General features: G+C 39.3%; 1 protein-coding gene across 5 annotated transcripts in view; it reads left to right on the top strand.

Moving 5' to 3' along the window:
• MKLN1 (muskelin 1, intracellular mediator containing kelch motifs) overlaps positions 1 to 13060 on the top strand; it is a 386334-nt gene that overhangs the window by 177144 nt on the left and 196130 nt on the right. The gene's annotated exons all lie outside the window — the stretch shown is intronic.

Here is a 13060-nt window from a genome sequence, read left to right as displayed (position 1 = left end):
GGGCTCGGGCGGGGGGGCCGGGGAGGCCAGCCGCGCCGAGAGGCCCAGGCGGGGCCTGGTGAGGGGGACGCGCGGCCTCCGGAGTCTCATTGCAGCTGCCAAGAGCCCTTGCCAGCCCCCGCCTCGGGGAGGGGTTAGGATTCGGAGAGCAAGGTCTGGGTGAAAGGGGCGAGGTGTGTGGCGGCGCCGGGACGCGTAGGACAGCGGGGAGCCAGGTGATGCTGCGGCCGTGTTTGGGAGTTGAGAAGGGCTTGGGGGCGGGCAGCTCAGGGACGTGAAGGCAGGAGTCGGGGCTCTCAGGGTCGGGACCGCGGACAAACTGGTGAAGATGTCTTAAGGGCGCCGAGGGCTCCGGAGACGCGGGGGGAGGGTTCAGTCGGTTGCTGCCGGGACGAAGTGTAAGGCTGAGTAGAGTGATTCTTCCTGGGGGAGGGGGGCTGTGGTCATTAAAAGTGATTAGCTCCAGAGGAGTGGTAAAAGTCACAGGCGGCCGAAAAGTTGTGAAGTCTTTGCAAGTGGGGATACGTTGTAGGATTTGCAGAGGGTACCTTTTCCGGTTGGCAGTTCTGAAAAAGAGAGTGGGCAGGAGAGACATTACAGAAGAGTTCCATTATATGATGGCTCAGAGCTTAGATTTATGTAAACACAGACCAACTTCCCAGCCCAGAAGCTCAAATACAAACAAAAAAGTCTGACTTTAATGAATCTGACTTCCAGTACTTGCTTGGTCTGAATCTCCAACTTAGGTGTTAAAAAGAATTGCAGAAGAACTGTATGTTTTTCTGTAGCAGATTGCTTCTGAAATGCTGACAGTACTTTGGTTCAGTATTTATTTAGCTTTAGCTCGTCTTGGAGAGAAGGAGCAAAGCGAACTCCGGTTTTATCAATACATACTGATAGAGAAACGAGCTTAGTGAGGTTTTAAGATGCGTGCAGACCCTGAAGAAGAGTGCTGATTGTCCCCCTGGACCATCATTTTACAAGTCCAGAAATCATTTTATGAGCAAAACAAGTTACATATCATATGTTTTTATGTTACTGAACAAATAAAGTGACTAGATATGTGAAGCATAACTCAAAAGTTTGCCACCTGTATTTCTAAAGTTCTTCACGCTTTCTCAAATGTGATTTCTCTAGTCAAATCAGTCAAAAATCTAAAAATGGATCTATAACCACAAGAATCTAACTCTCTTGACTGCCAGCCCATTGTCCTGTTCTCCAGGTCGAGGGTTGGCCGTAAGGCCTTTAGTAGGATGTGGTTCAGTGAAGGATGCCAAGTGACCTGTGGCCTGATGTGGCCTGTGTGTCCTGTTGATGGCTGCTGTGTGACTGTGTACCTGATTGATAATGACATCCAACTTTTAATGTGAGAGTAAACCAGGTAAACATTCCAGCTCTCAGCTGGAGTTGAAATGTGTCCCTTGGTACTTGACTTCTGATTTTCAGGGCTTACCAAATAGTTGAGTCTGAAGGTAATCATCATTTTTCTGTACCCAAGTTAGGATCACATAGAGTTGGGAAATGGTTTGGCATTGTTTGATCTAATAACTCTGGGAACATTTTCCTGGTTTCAAGTTAGACTGCTTCTAAGATTTCACTCCTTAAATTTCTGTTCATGGGGTGAGACTTGGGTATCATAATCTGAGTTAGGAATAAAAAGGAAACATAGGTTTTAAGCAGGCAGTGATTTAGTGGGATGGCAACTTTACTTTGACTTTGTCTCATTATCCTGGCCCCAGATTTGAAGTGGACAGCATACTAAATTTGGAGTTAAGACAGCCATTTGTAATAGGAGAAATCGATTGCAGTTTTCTCAGATATATTTGTAAACTAGTATTTAATGCATATTTAACTTTCAAACAATTTCATTTATTGTGTTTTTAGTCTTTATGATATTCTGTTGACTTATGCAGTATAGTTTTTATTTTAAAGCACTAAACTATTATAATAGGGGAGTAACCTGAACTTTTTCTTCGAAGGAGTTGAGTATTATGGATCTTGGGTTTGAGAGTTTCATGTCTGCTGGATTGGTGTATGCCATACCTGAACTTCTAATTGCAAATAAGGATGACTGTGAACTTCTATTGGCAAGTAAGGCTAAGTTGTAGCTGTGTATGCTAGGAAGCTTAAGGAAGGGATTGACTTTATTTACTTTGGCCCTAAAGTCTTAACAGCAATTAATTTAAGTAATTAATTTACTGGCAGTGACAGTCATGTTAAAGTCTAATTTTAAGTAAAGCCTTTTGTTGAAATTGTCTGGAAAAAAGTGAAAATGTTCACTCAGTTCTGTCTGACTCTTTTCAACCCCATGGACTATAGCCTGCTGGGCTTATCTGTCCATGGAATTCTCCAGGCAAGAATACTAGAGTTGGTAGCCGTTCCCTTCTGCAGGGATCTTCCTGACCCAGGGGTCCAACCCAGATCTCTTGCATTGCAAGTGGATTCTTTACCATCTAAGCCAACAGAGAATAATCCTCTGGAAAAGGGCATGGCTACCCGCTCTAGTATTCTTGCCAGCAGAATTCCATGGACAGAGGAGCCTGGTGGACTACAGTCCATGGGGTTGCAAAGAGTCGGACATAATTGAGCGACTAGCAATGAAATTGTCTACAGAGTAGCAAATATTTATTGATTATAAGTCACTGATCAAGGCATCTTGAGGGGTAATAATGAGTCAGTAACAACAATGGGGAACATAATGTGCCTTCCATTTGCTAGGCTCTCTTATGAACCCATAAGTGTATTAACTCATTTCATCCTCACAGCAGTTATGTGAGAAGTCTTCATTTTCAGCTGAAGCAACAGACATGGAGACATTAAAATTTGCCTCTGGTCAAGTTTAACTCCTGTACAGAATCAGGATTTGAACTCAGGCAGTCAGGCTTGGTCTTAACTTTGGAGCTGTTCTGCTTTTGCACAAAGGTGGAGAAGATTTGAAAGGGTTATTGTATTAAAGGCACTTACATTTTAGTTCTGAAAGATATTGTGAAGTCATAAAATAAAAAAGAAAAGAAAAATTCAGATCTTAGATTTTTTTTCTAAAGACTTAAACTTTTTCTTTCAAAGGCAGTAAAGAACATTTTTCTTCTAACCCTTTTAGTTTTATTTGGACTTCAAAAATGTTACAGCAGATTGCATTATAGATAACACAATTTTATTTTGAAACTAATGAAGTAGCCTTTGACTTTTCAGTGTGCTTAAAAAGTTTGCTTGTGTTTTACCTTTTTCTGAAGTTTACAGCTACTCTGGGAATTAAGAGAAATGCATCTGTTTAAATGATGGTTAATTCTTAGATGCACTCTTATATGTAAAAATATTTTATAAACTGCTGATCTCTGTACTCAGATGTGTATTGTTCTTGCTAATAGTGATACTACAATTTATGGAGCACCTACTGTATGCAAGATGATTTTTGTATATAATTTTACCAAATCCTTAACTGCAAACCTGGTGGATAGGTATTATTGTATCTGTTTTGCATACGAGGAAACCAAGGTCCTTATAGGTCAAGTAACTTGCCCAAGGTCAGAGTTTTCAGGAGGCTTGACAGGTTCTCAGATTTAAAAACTCTTGTGTGTGCCTCTAGTAATCACCCCTCTGAGTACCTCCTAATGAATCAGGCACCGTGTTTAGGACTTAACATGTTTCCTTAATTTCGTCTTCAGAAAAACTCTATGATAAATATTATCATTCTCTTTTATAGCTAGGGAAACTGGGGTTCAGAGAGGTAAGATAAATTGTCTACTTCTAAGAGCTGAAAGGGTAGGAGATATGACTCTGATCTTGGACTTCCTGACCTCTGTTATCAAAGCTGCTTCAGTGTTTTACATGGCTGTAATATGTTCCTAATTGGGAATACAGATTAAAAAGTGCTATAAGTTAGAATGGAGAGAGGGAAAGATATTTAGATATACTATATTATCTTGACATTTAAGTTTTAATGTATTAATATAAAAATTGGGAGGACCTTTGAAAGTATATGTACATGTTAAGTAATTTTATTAATATGGGATGATCCTTCTCTTGTTTACATATAGTGAAAGACTTCATTAGTTTAGGTAGTAAAATTGGATACATTTTGAAATGTTAACCTTTTTTTGTCTGTTAGTCTTTTGTATTAAAATCAAACATTATTTAAAACTGTATGTAGAATAAAAGATGAACGTATCTCAGGGCTTCCTGGGTGGCTCTGTGGTAACGAATCAGACATGAGTTTGATTCCTGATCCAGGAAAATCCCACGTGCTGGGGAGCAACTAAGCCTGTGTGCCACAAGTATAGAGCCTGTGCTCTAGATCCTGGGAGCCACAACTGTCGAGCCCACATGCTGCAACTGCTGAGCCCATGCGCCGCAACTCCTGAAGCCCGCAACGCTAGAGCCTGTGCTCCAAAAAAGGAGAAGCCACCGCAGTAAGAAGCCACACCCAGAGCATTGTCCCTGCTCACCTCAACTAGGGAAAAGCTCACGCAGCAACAAAGACTCAGCGCAGCCAAGAAAAGTAAATAAATTAATAAATAAAATAATAAAAAACACTGATTTGCATTTTAGAAGAGAGATGAACCTATTTCAGCTATTTTAAAATTTTACATTTAAAAGTGAATATGTTTTTCTAATTGCCAAAAAACACCCATCCTGAGTTATGGGAGGAATATTTGCAAAATAGACTCATAGAAACAAAATTTAAATTATTCTCAATCCTACCACCCAGAGATAGCTAATCACCCTGCAATATTCCAGATATTCCGTTATGTCTGTATCTATTTTCCAGTTTGATATTGTCCCTCTGTTGCTGTTCTGTATTCTTTTTCCTTCTTAATATGTGATAAATATTTCCTCATGTTATTAAATATTCTTTTATATTATCATTTGTTATGGATATATTATCTGTATTATGATTTTATGGCATTTTATTTCATTGACCCCCTATTTTGGAATGTTTAGGCTCCCTGAGTTTGTTTTGTTTTTATTGTTCTTTGGCCATTAGGAGTAATAAGGCATTTTGCCTTATAGAAACAAATCTTGAATTCATTTATGAAGAGATCTGAGATGTTGAATTGTTGGATTAAAGATATCAGATTATTTTTCTGCTGTTGGTGTAGGAAACTCTGTTTCTATGTACCCTGGCTTTACTTTGGTATTATCCTTAGTAATCTGGGGTTAAGAATGTGGTTTTGGTCAAATAGGTCCTTAGAGATGTCTAGCGAGTGGTTACATAATTCAAAGGTGACATTGCTCCTTGTCATTTCTTTTTTCTTCTCTCTCATCTTCGTTTATTTTAGCTTTTAAATGGATTTTTAGTTTGTTAATCATATACATTTGAAAAATAGAACACATTTGTGAGATTTATTATTTGTTTGGAATATAGGCAGTGATTACTGTGCATACAAATTTGAGAATTTGTTACAATCCTGTAGGCTTCTGAAACCCAGGGGTTGTGAATCCCTAGTTTGGAGTTATTTGGAGTCCCCTGGAGACTGGGGACTGTCAAGCTTTTTCTTTCTTTCCTACTCCTTTTTCCCTGTCCCTAAACTAAAATTAGTACTGGCCTGACTTAGGAGCCTTACTATTCACTGATTGTTCTAAGACTGATATTTTCAGTCTGGTGGTCTTAGAACTTTAGGAAAATAAAGATACCAGGACATAGGAAAAGTTTGAGATGCATCATGAACTGGAGATTGAATCTGTGGAGCTGACTCCTAGGATTGGATCTTTGCGATTTTTATGAAGATGTTCTCTGAGCATTGTCAGTTTCCTTCTATGTAGCAATACTTTTTATCTTGATCAAATACTAGGAGGTTTAGTATTATGTTTACTTTTTCTTTCTTTTTTTGGCAGATAGGCAAATAGCTCTGTTATTTGCATTAACTTTTTTTTTTAAGGCTGATCCAAGGATGTTCTGCATGTTGATAAGATACATTTCAGCTGTTGCTGGTGATCTGACTTTGCTTTTTTTCAGTTGTTCAGTTACTCATCTTTGGAATTATGAGAGATTTTCCAGTAGATTAAAACAAATAATTTTACTTATTTATCTTTGGCTACGCTGGGTTTTTGTTGCTGCTTGGGCTCCGCTCTAGTTGCAGTGCAGGCTTCTCACCTCAGTGGCTTCTCTTCTGTGGAGCACCAGCTGTAAGGCACGCAGGCTTCAGATGTTGGGGCTCCTGTGCTCTACGGCACAGGCTCAGTAGATGTGGCACACGGGCTTAGCTGCTCCATGGCGTGTGGGATCTTCCCGGACCGCGGATTGAATCCGTGTCCCCTGCATTGGCAGGCGAATTCTTTACCACTGAGACACCAGAGAATTCCCTCCAATAGATTTTAATTTTAGAAATGTAGCTATTAGCACCTAAGAATGGTTTTGTTTGTATTTATTCTGTTTGGGGTTTCTGATACCTCTTGAATTTATAGTATGACTCTCATTAGTTCAGAAAAAAATTTCCAAACTAATTTTTTCAAATATTCTTTCTACCCGCTTTTTTTCCTTCTTCCTTTTCTGACTTTGCTTAAATCCATACTATACCTTTTGTCTTGTCCTGTATATCCTTTATGCTTTTTTCTGTTTTTTAATCTTTTTTTTTTCCTTCTGCTTGTTTCTCATTCTGAATAGGCTTTACTTACCTGTGCTCCAGGTTCACTAGTCCTCTATTCTGGCATGCCTTGTCAGCTTTTGATCCCATTTATTTTATTCTTGATTTCAGCTATTTTTTTTTAGTGGTAGACTTTTCGTTTGATTTTCCCTCTTTTAAAAAATAGATTCTAATTCTCTGGTGAAAATCTCCATATTGTGGTCTATTTTCTTGACATCAGCCAAATTGCTTAAGAGTCTGTCTGAAAACTCCACTGTCTGAATCACTTTTAGGTCTCTTTCTAGTTTCTTTTTTCACACATTTTTATCTTGGTGGTTGTTATTATTATTACCATTATTTTGGGGAGTAACTTTTGATTAAATACCAGACATTATATTTAGAATTTTAGATACAATTAGAAATTATAGTTAGTTGCGTATACTATTTTAGCATTTCTCTAGAGAAGGTTCTCTCATCTTCTGGCAGGCAGGTAAAATGGTGGCAAATCACCTCAACAGTTCGGAATTGAGCTGACTTGAGGCTGGGTTCAGATTTTGTGAACATCTGTCTTGTACAACTTTGGTAGCCCTCCAGGGAGCAGCTGAGAGACTGGGTGTTTCTCGGGCTTCCTCTGCTTTTGCATTCCCAACAGCATGCGACTCTTAAAAGCAGGAGCTCCTTACTTTCAGTTGTTTTCTGCTGGCTTTTTAGCTTTTTGCTTTTTTCGTTTTAGGAGTTGACAAATGCTTTAAGAGGAAAATCAGTACACATTGTCAGGTTTGTTCTTTTATACCTTCCTTTTCTATAGGATCTTAATCCCTCAAGTCTGGTATGTCATGGCAAGATCCACTTACCAAGTTTTGTCCCTTTACCTCCTTGAAAATCCCAAAACCTCTGCTGACTTTTCTACCCTTTAGCAGCTGTCCTTTCTTGGCTTCTCAGCTCCTTATCTTAAAAATTTTTTTTAATTTATTGTTTATTTGGCTGCACTGGGTCTTAGTTTTGGCACATGGAATTTTTAGTTGTGACCTATGCGATTTAGTTCCTTGACCAGGGATTGAACTCAGGTCCCCTGCATTCGGAGCATGGAGTCTTAGCCACTGAACCACCCAGGAAGTCCCTCAGCCCCTCTTCTGTGCCATTAAAGAAATAGCCGGAATGCCCTGAGAGGGAAAGCTGCACAGAATCTGGGGCTCCTTTTAACAAGTTCTTTGTTATTTCAAATCCTGACTACCTCAGAAAGTCTCTGATACCTTAAGAACTTTACAGCTTTTCTGGTTATAAAAGGTGATGTTGGTCTGCTGTGGGCTGTTCTGTCATAACCAAAAGCAAAAATCTTTCTGGGTTTGGTACTTATGGAGTAGACTTACATTTTGTAGGCTTCTGAATTCTTCATGGTTATGTTAATGTACTGTCCTAACACCTGGGCCCCACATATTTTTGCTCAATGTTTTCCATCATTTTGCCTTTAGATACCGTAACTGCTTATTCCTAATATCTGGTGGGAAAATTTAGGGACTGTAAATAACATTATTTGTTAGCGGCTGTTTTAAATATTTATTGACTCTTTTGAGACTTATTTGTTTCTGAGGTCCAGAAATTGAGAGTTTAACGTTTGTCATTGTTGTTGTTCAGTAGCTAAGTTGTGTCCGACTCATTGCAACCCCATGGACTACAGCACACCTTCTCCCAGAGTTTGCTCAAACTCATGTCCATTGAATTGGTGATGCCATCCAACCATCTCATCCTCTGCCACACTCTTCTCCCACCTTCCATCTTTGCCAGCATCAGGGTCTTTCTCAGTGAGTTGGCACTTTGCATCAGGTGGCCAGAGGATTGGAGCTTCAGCATCAGTCCGTCCAATGAAGAAAATTCAGGGTTGGTTTCCTTTAGGACCGACTGGTTTGTCTCCTTGCTGTCCAAGGGACTCTCAGAGTCTTCTTCAGCACCATGATTTGAAGCATCAATTCTTCGGTGCTCAGTCTTCTTTATGGTCCAACTCCCACATCCATACATGACTACTGAAAAAACCATAGCTTTGACTATGGATCTTTGTTGGCAAAGTAATGTCTCTGCTTTTTAATATGCTGTCTAGGTTTGTCATAGCTTTTCTTCCAAGGTAGAAGCATCTTTTAATTTCATGGCTGCAGTCACTGTCTGCGGTGATTTTGGAGCCCAAGAAAATAAAATCTGTCACTGCTTCCACTTTTTCCTCTTCTATTTGTCATGATATCATGGGACTGGATGCTGAGATCCTCCTTTTTTGAATGTTGAGTTTTAAGCCAACCTTTTCACTCTGCTCTTTCACCTTCATCAAGAGGTTCTTTACTTCCTCTTCACTGTCTGCCATCAGGGTTGTATCATCTGCATATCTGAGGTTATTGATATTTCTCCGGGCAGTCTTGATTCCAGCTTATGATTCATCCAGCCTGGCATTTCACATGATGTACTCTGCATGTAAGCAGAGTGACAATATACAGTCTTGATTCCAGTTTATGATTCATCCAGCCTGGCATTTCACATGATGTACTCTGCATATAAGCAGGGTGACAATATACAGCCTTGACATACTCCTTTCCCAATTTGAAACCAGTCCATTGTTCCATGTCCAGTTCTAACTGTTGCTTCTTGACCTGCATACAGGTTTTTCAGGAGACAAGTGAGGTGGTCTGGTACTCCCATCTCTTTAAGAATTTTCCACAGTTTGTTGTGATCCACACAATCAAAGACTTTAACATAGTCAGTGAAGCAGAAGTAGATGTTTTTCTAGAATTACTTAGCTCTCTCCATGATCCAGCCAATGTTGACAGCTTGATCTCTGGTTCCTCTGCTTTTCCTAAATCCAGCTTGTACATCTGGAGTTCTCAGTTTAGGTACTGTTGAAGCCTAGCTTGAAGGGTTTTGAGCATTACCTTGCTAGCATGTGAAATGAATGCAGTTGTATGGTAGTTTGAACATGCTATGGCATTGCCTTTCTTTGGGATTGGAATGAAAACTGACCTTTTCCAGTCCCGTGGCCCCTGCTGACTTTTCAAAATTTGCTAGTGTATTGAATGCAGCACTTTAACAGCATCATCTTTTAGGATTTGAAATAGCTCAGCTGGAATTCCATCACCTCCACTAGTTATTTAATAGTAATGTCTCCTAAGACCCACTTGACTTCACACTCCTGGATGTCTGGCTCTAGATGAGTGACCACAGCATTGTGGTTATCCGGTTCATGAAGTCCTTTTTTTGTATAGTTCTGTGTATGCTTGCCACCTCCTCTTAATCTCTTCTGCTTCTGTTACATCCATACCATTTCTGTCCTTTATTGTGCCCATCTTTGCATGAAATGTTCCCTTGGTATCTCCAGTTTTCTTGAAGAGATCTCTAGTCTTCCCCATTCTATTGTTTTCCTCTATTTCTTTGCATTGTTCACTTAAGGAGGCTGTCTTATCTCTTCTTGCTGTTCTCTGAAACTCTGCATTCAGTTAGGTATACCTTTCTTTTTCTCCTTTGCCTTTTGCTTCTCTTCTTTTTTCAGTTATTTGTAAGGCCGCCTCAGAAAACCATTTTACCTTCTTGCATTTCTTTTTTTGGGGGTTTTGGTCACCACCACCTGTATAGTGTTATGAACCTCTGTCCATAGTTCCTCAGGCACTCTGTCTACTAGCTCCAATCCCGTGAATCTATTCATCACTTTCACTGTGTAATCACAAGGGATTTGATTTAGGTCATACCCAAATGGTCTTTCTTCAATATAAGCCTGAATTTTGCAGTAATGAGCATGATCTGAGCCACCGTCAGCTCCAGGTCTTGTCTTTGCTGAATGTATAAAGCTTTTCCATCTTCGGTTGTGAAGAGTATGATGAATGATTTTGGTATTGACCATCTGGTGATGTCCATGTGTAAAGTCGTCTCTTGTGTTGTTGGAAGAGGATGTTTGTTATGACCTTGTGTTCTCTTAGCCCAACTCTGATAGCCTTTGCCTTGCTTCGTAGTATATACAGTTATTTCCCTTCCTAAAATATGATTTTTGTATTATTTATCTTTTTTTTTTTTAGAACTTCCATGGGAATATTTATGTGAAAGCATTGTTTAAAAGAAGGAGCTTGGGTCCAATGTAAATTTTTTGAGTTGTAAATATTGTTAGTATTTAATACTTTAAAAATATCCTCACACTTCTTCAAGCTGACTGGTATTTATTATAGTTATCATCTCAGTGGTAAAGAATCCACCTGCCAGGCACCCACAGCCAGTGCTCTGTGACAACCTGGAGGGGTAGGGTGGTGAGGGAGATGGGAGGGGCATTCAGGATGGAGGGGACATGTATATACGTGTGGCTGATTCATACTGATGTATGGCAAAAACCGTGACAATATTGTAATTATCTATCAATAAAAGTAAATAAGAAAAAGAACTCACCTGCCAATGCAGGAGACACAGGTTCCATCTCTGGGTCAGGAAGATCCTCTGGAGAAGGAAATGGCAACCCATTTCAGTATTCTTGCCTGGGAAGTCCCCATGAAGTGAGAAGCCTGCTGGTCTACAGTCCATGGGGTGGCAAAAGAGTTGGACTCCACTGAGCGACTAAGCAACAACAATGGCAACAATGTATTTGTTGTTAAGGCTGTTGTTTTGGATAAATAGAAAGGTTACATTATTTTAAGCATCCTTGAATATGTGTCCTTTCCCCTTCCTTTCATTGTCCCCTTTCTTCCCTTTTGATTTAAGTAGTGTGATCAATGGCACCCCACTCCAGTACTCTTGCCTGGAAAATCCCATGGACAGAGGAGCCTGGTAGGCTGCAGTCCATGGAGTCGCTAAGAGTCAGACACTGCTGAGTGACTTCACTTTTTACTTTCATGCATTGGAGAAGGAAATGGCAACCCACTCCAGTGTTCTTGCCTGGAGAATCCCAGGGACGGGGGAGCCTGGTGAGCTGCTGTCTATGGGGTCGCACAGAGTCGGACACGACTGAAGCGACTTAGCAGCAGCAGCAGTGTGATCAAGAGTCCCAAAACCTAACTCTTACTTATTATTCAGCTATCAGCTGGAATGTCACTCTCATAGGACTATATGACTGATCCCATCCCACCAAAGAACTCTGAACCCTTCTCTGCCCCTGTAGTTAAATGCGTTCTTACAGATATATACCCCTCTCATGTATCACTTCATACAGTTTATAATTATGGATTTATTTGTATAATTATTTGATTTATAGCTGTCCGCCAGTTAGACCACAAGCTCCATAAGGACTGTGAAATTTCTCCCCCCGCCGTCATTGTAGTCCAGCAGGAGTGAGTGAGTCAAAGTTACTCAGTCGTGTCCAACTCTTTGGGACCCCATGGACTATACAGTCCATGGAATTCTCCAGGCCAAAATATTGAAGTGGGTAGCCTTTCCCTTCTCCAGGGGATCTTCCCAAGCCAGGGATCGAACCCAGGTCTCCCACACTGCAGGCGGATTCTTGACCAGATGAGCCACTAGTCCAGCATAGTGTTTATTAAGTGCATGACTGAGTTAATTAACTAAGCACCTTGACTACTTTTCTTCTTTTAATAGAGTTTTATTCTGGGGCTACATGGAGTCATATACTGGCTATGTTAAAAATATTAAATAATTAGTTTTAATGATAAGCTTTAAATCTGTGCTATAAATTTTCATGGTTTTCATAATTTTTAGCAATTTCAGAGAATGTTTTAAGTGAAATTGATTGTCTTGGGCTGGGGATGTTGCGTTTTGAAGGACTTGGACAAGAAAGCTTCTTATCTATCTTGGTATTTTAAGAATTTTTTTATTGTTAAGATTATTTAAAATTCTTTTAGGCAGTTTTTCCAATGAAACCTTGAGAACTTTAAAGCATAGTTTATCACAGAACCTGATTTGGCTAATAGCTTTTAATAGTTTTAGAATATATTATGAATATTCTGATTAGTTTTCAGATAAGGATCATTTCCTCCAATTCCTTGAATATATGTATTTAATATGAAATATAAAAAGTAATATAAAAAGTTAGTTGACTTAACAATGTTTTGGGATTGGTAATTTGCATCCCATGCATTCAGCTACTTAAAAAGTACAATTCAGTGGCTTTTAGTATATTCAGAGATATGTATAACATCACTGCAGTAAATTTTAGAACATTTTCATAATCTCAGAAAGAAAACTATACCCTTTGTTATGACCTGCTTACTTTCTTATCCTTAAGCAACCAGTAATTTACTTTCTGTATAGATTTTCCTGTCTCTGTAGATTGTGGACATTTTATATAAAGTTATATAATATGTGTTCTTTGTAATTGGCTTCTTTCACTTAGCGTATTGTTTTTAAGGTTCATTAATGTTGTAGCGTGTAGGATGTATCAGTACTACATTCTTTTTGTGACAGGTATTCTTTTGTATGGATATACTGCATTTTTATCCATTCATTAGTAGATGGACATTTAGGTTGTATCCACTGTTTTGGCTTTTATGAATAATGATGCTGTGAACATTTGTGTACAAGTGTTTTTT

The sequence above is a fragment of the Bison bison genome, unplaced genomic scaffold (assembly GCF_000754665.1).
Source record: "Bison bison bison isolate TAMUID 2011002044 unplaced genomic scaffold, Bison_UMD1.0 scf7180017864530, whole genome shotgun sequence".
NCBI classification, from domain to species: Eukaryota; Metazoa; Chordata; class Mammalia; order Artiodactyla; family Bovidae; genus Bison; species Bison bison.
The sequence above is the reverse complement of the archived record's forward strand: the minus strand, read 5'-3'. Positions and strand labels throughout refer to the sequence as shown.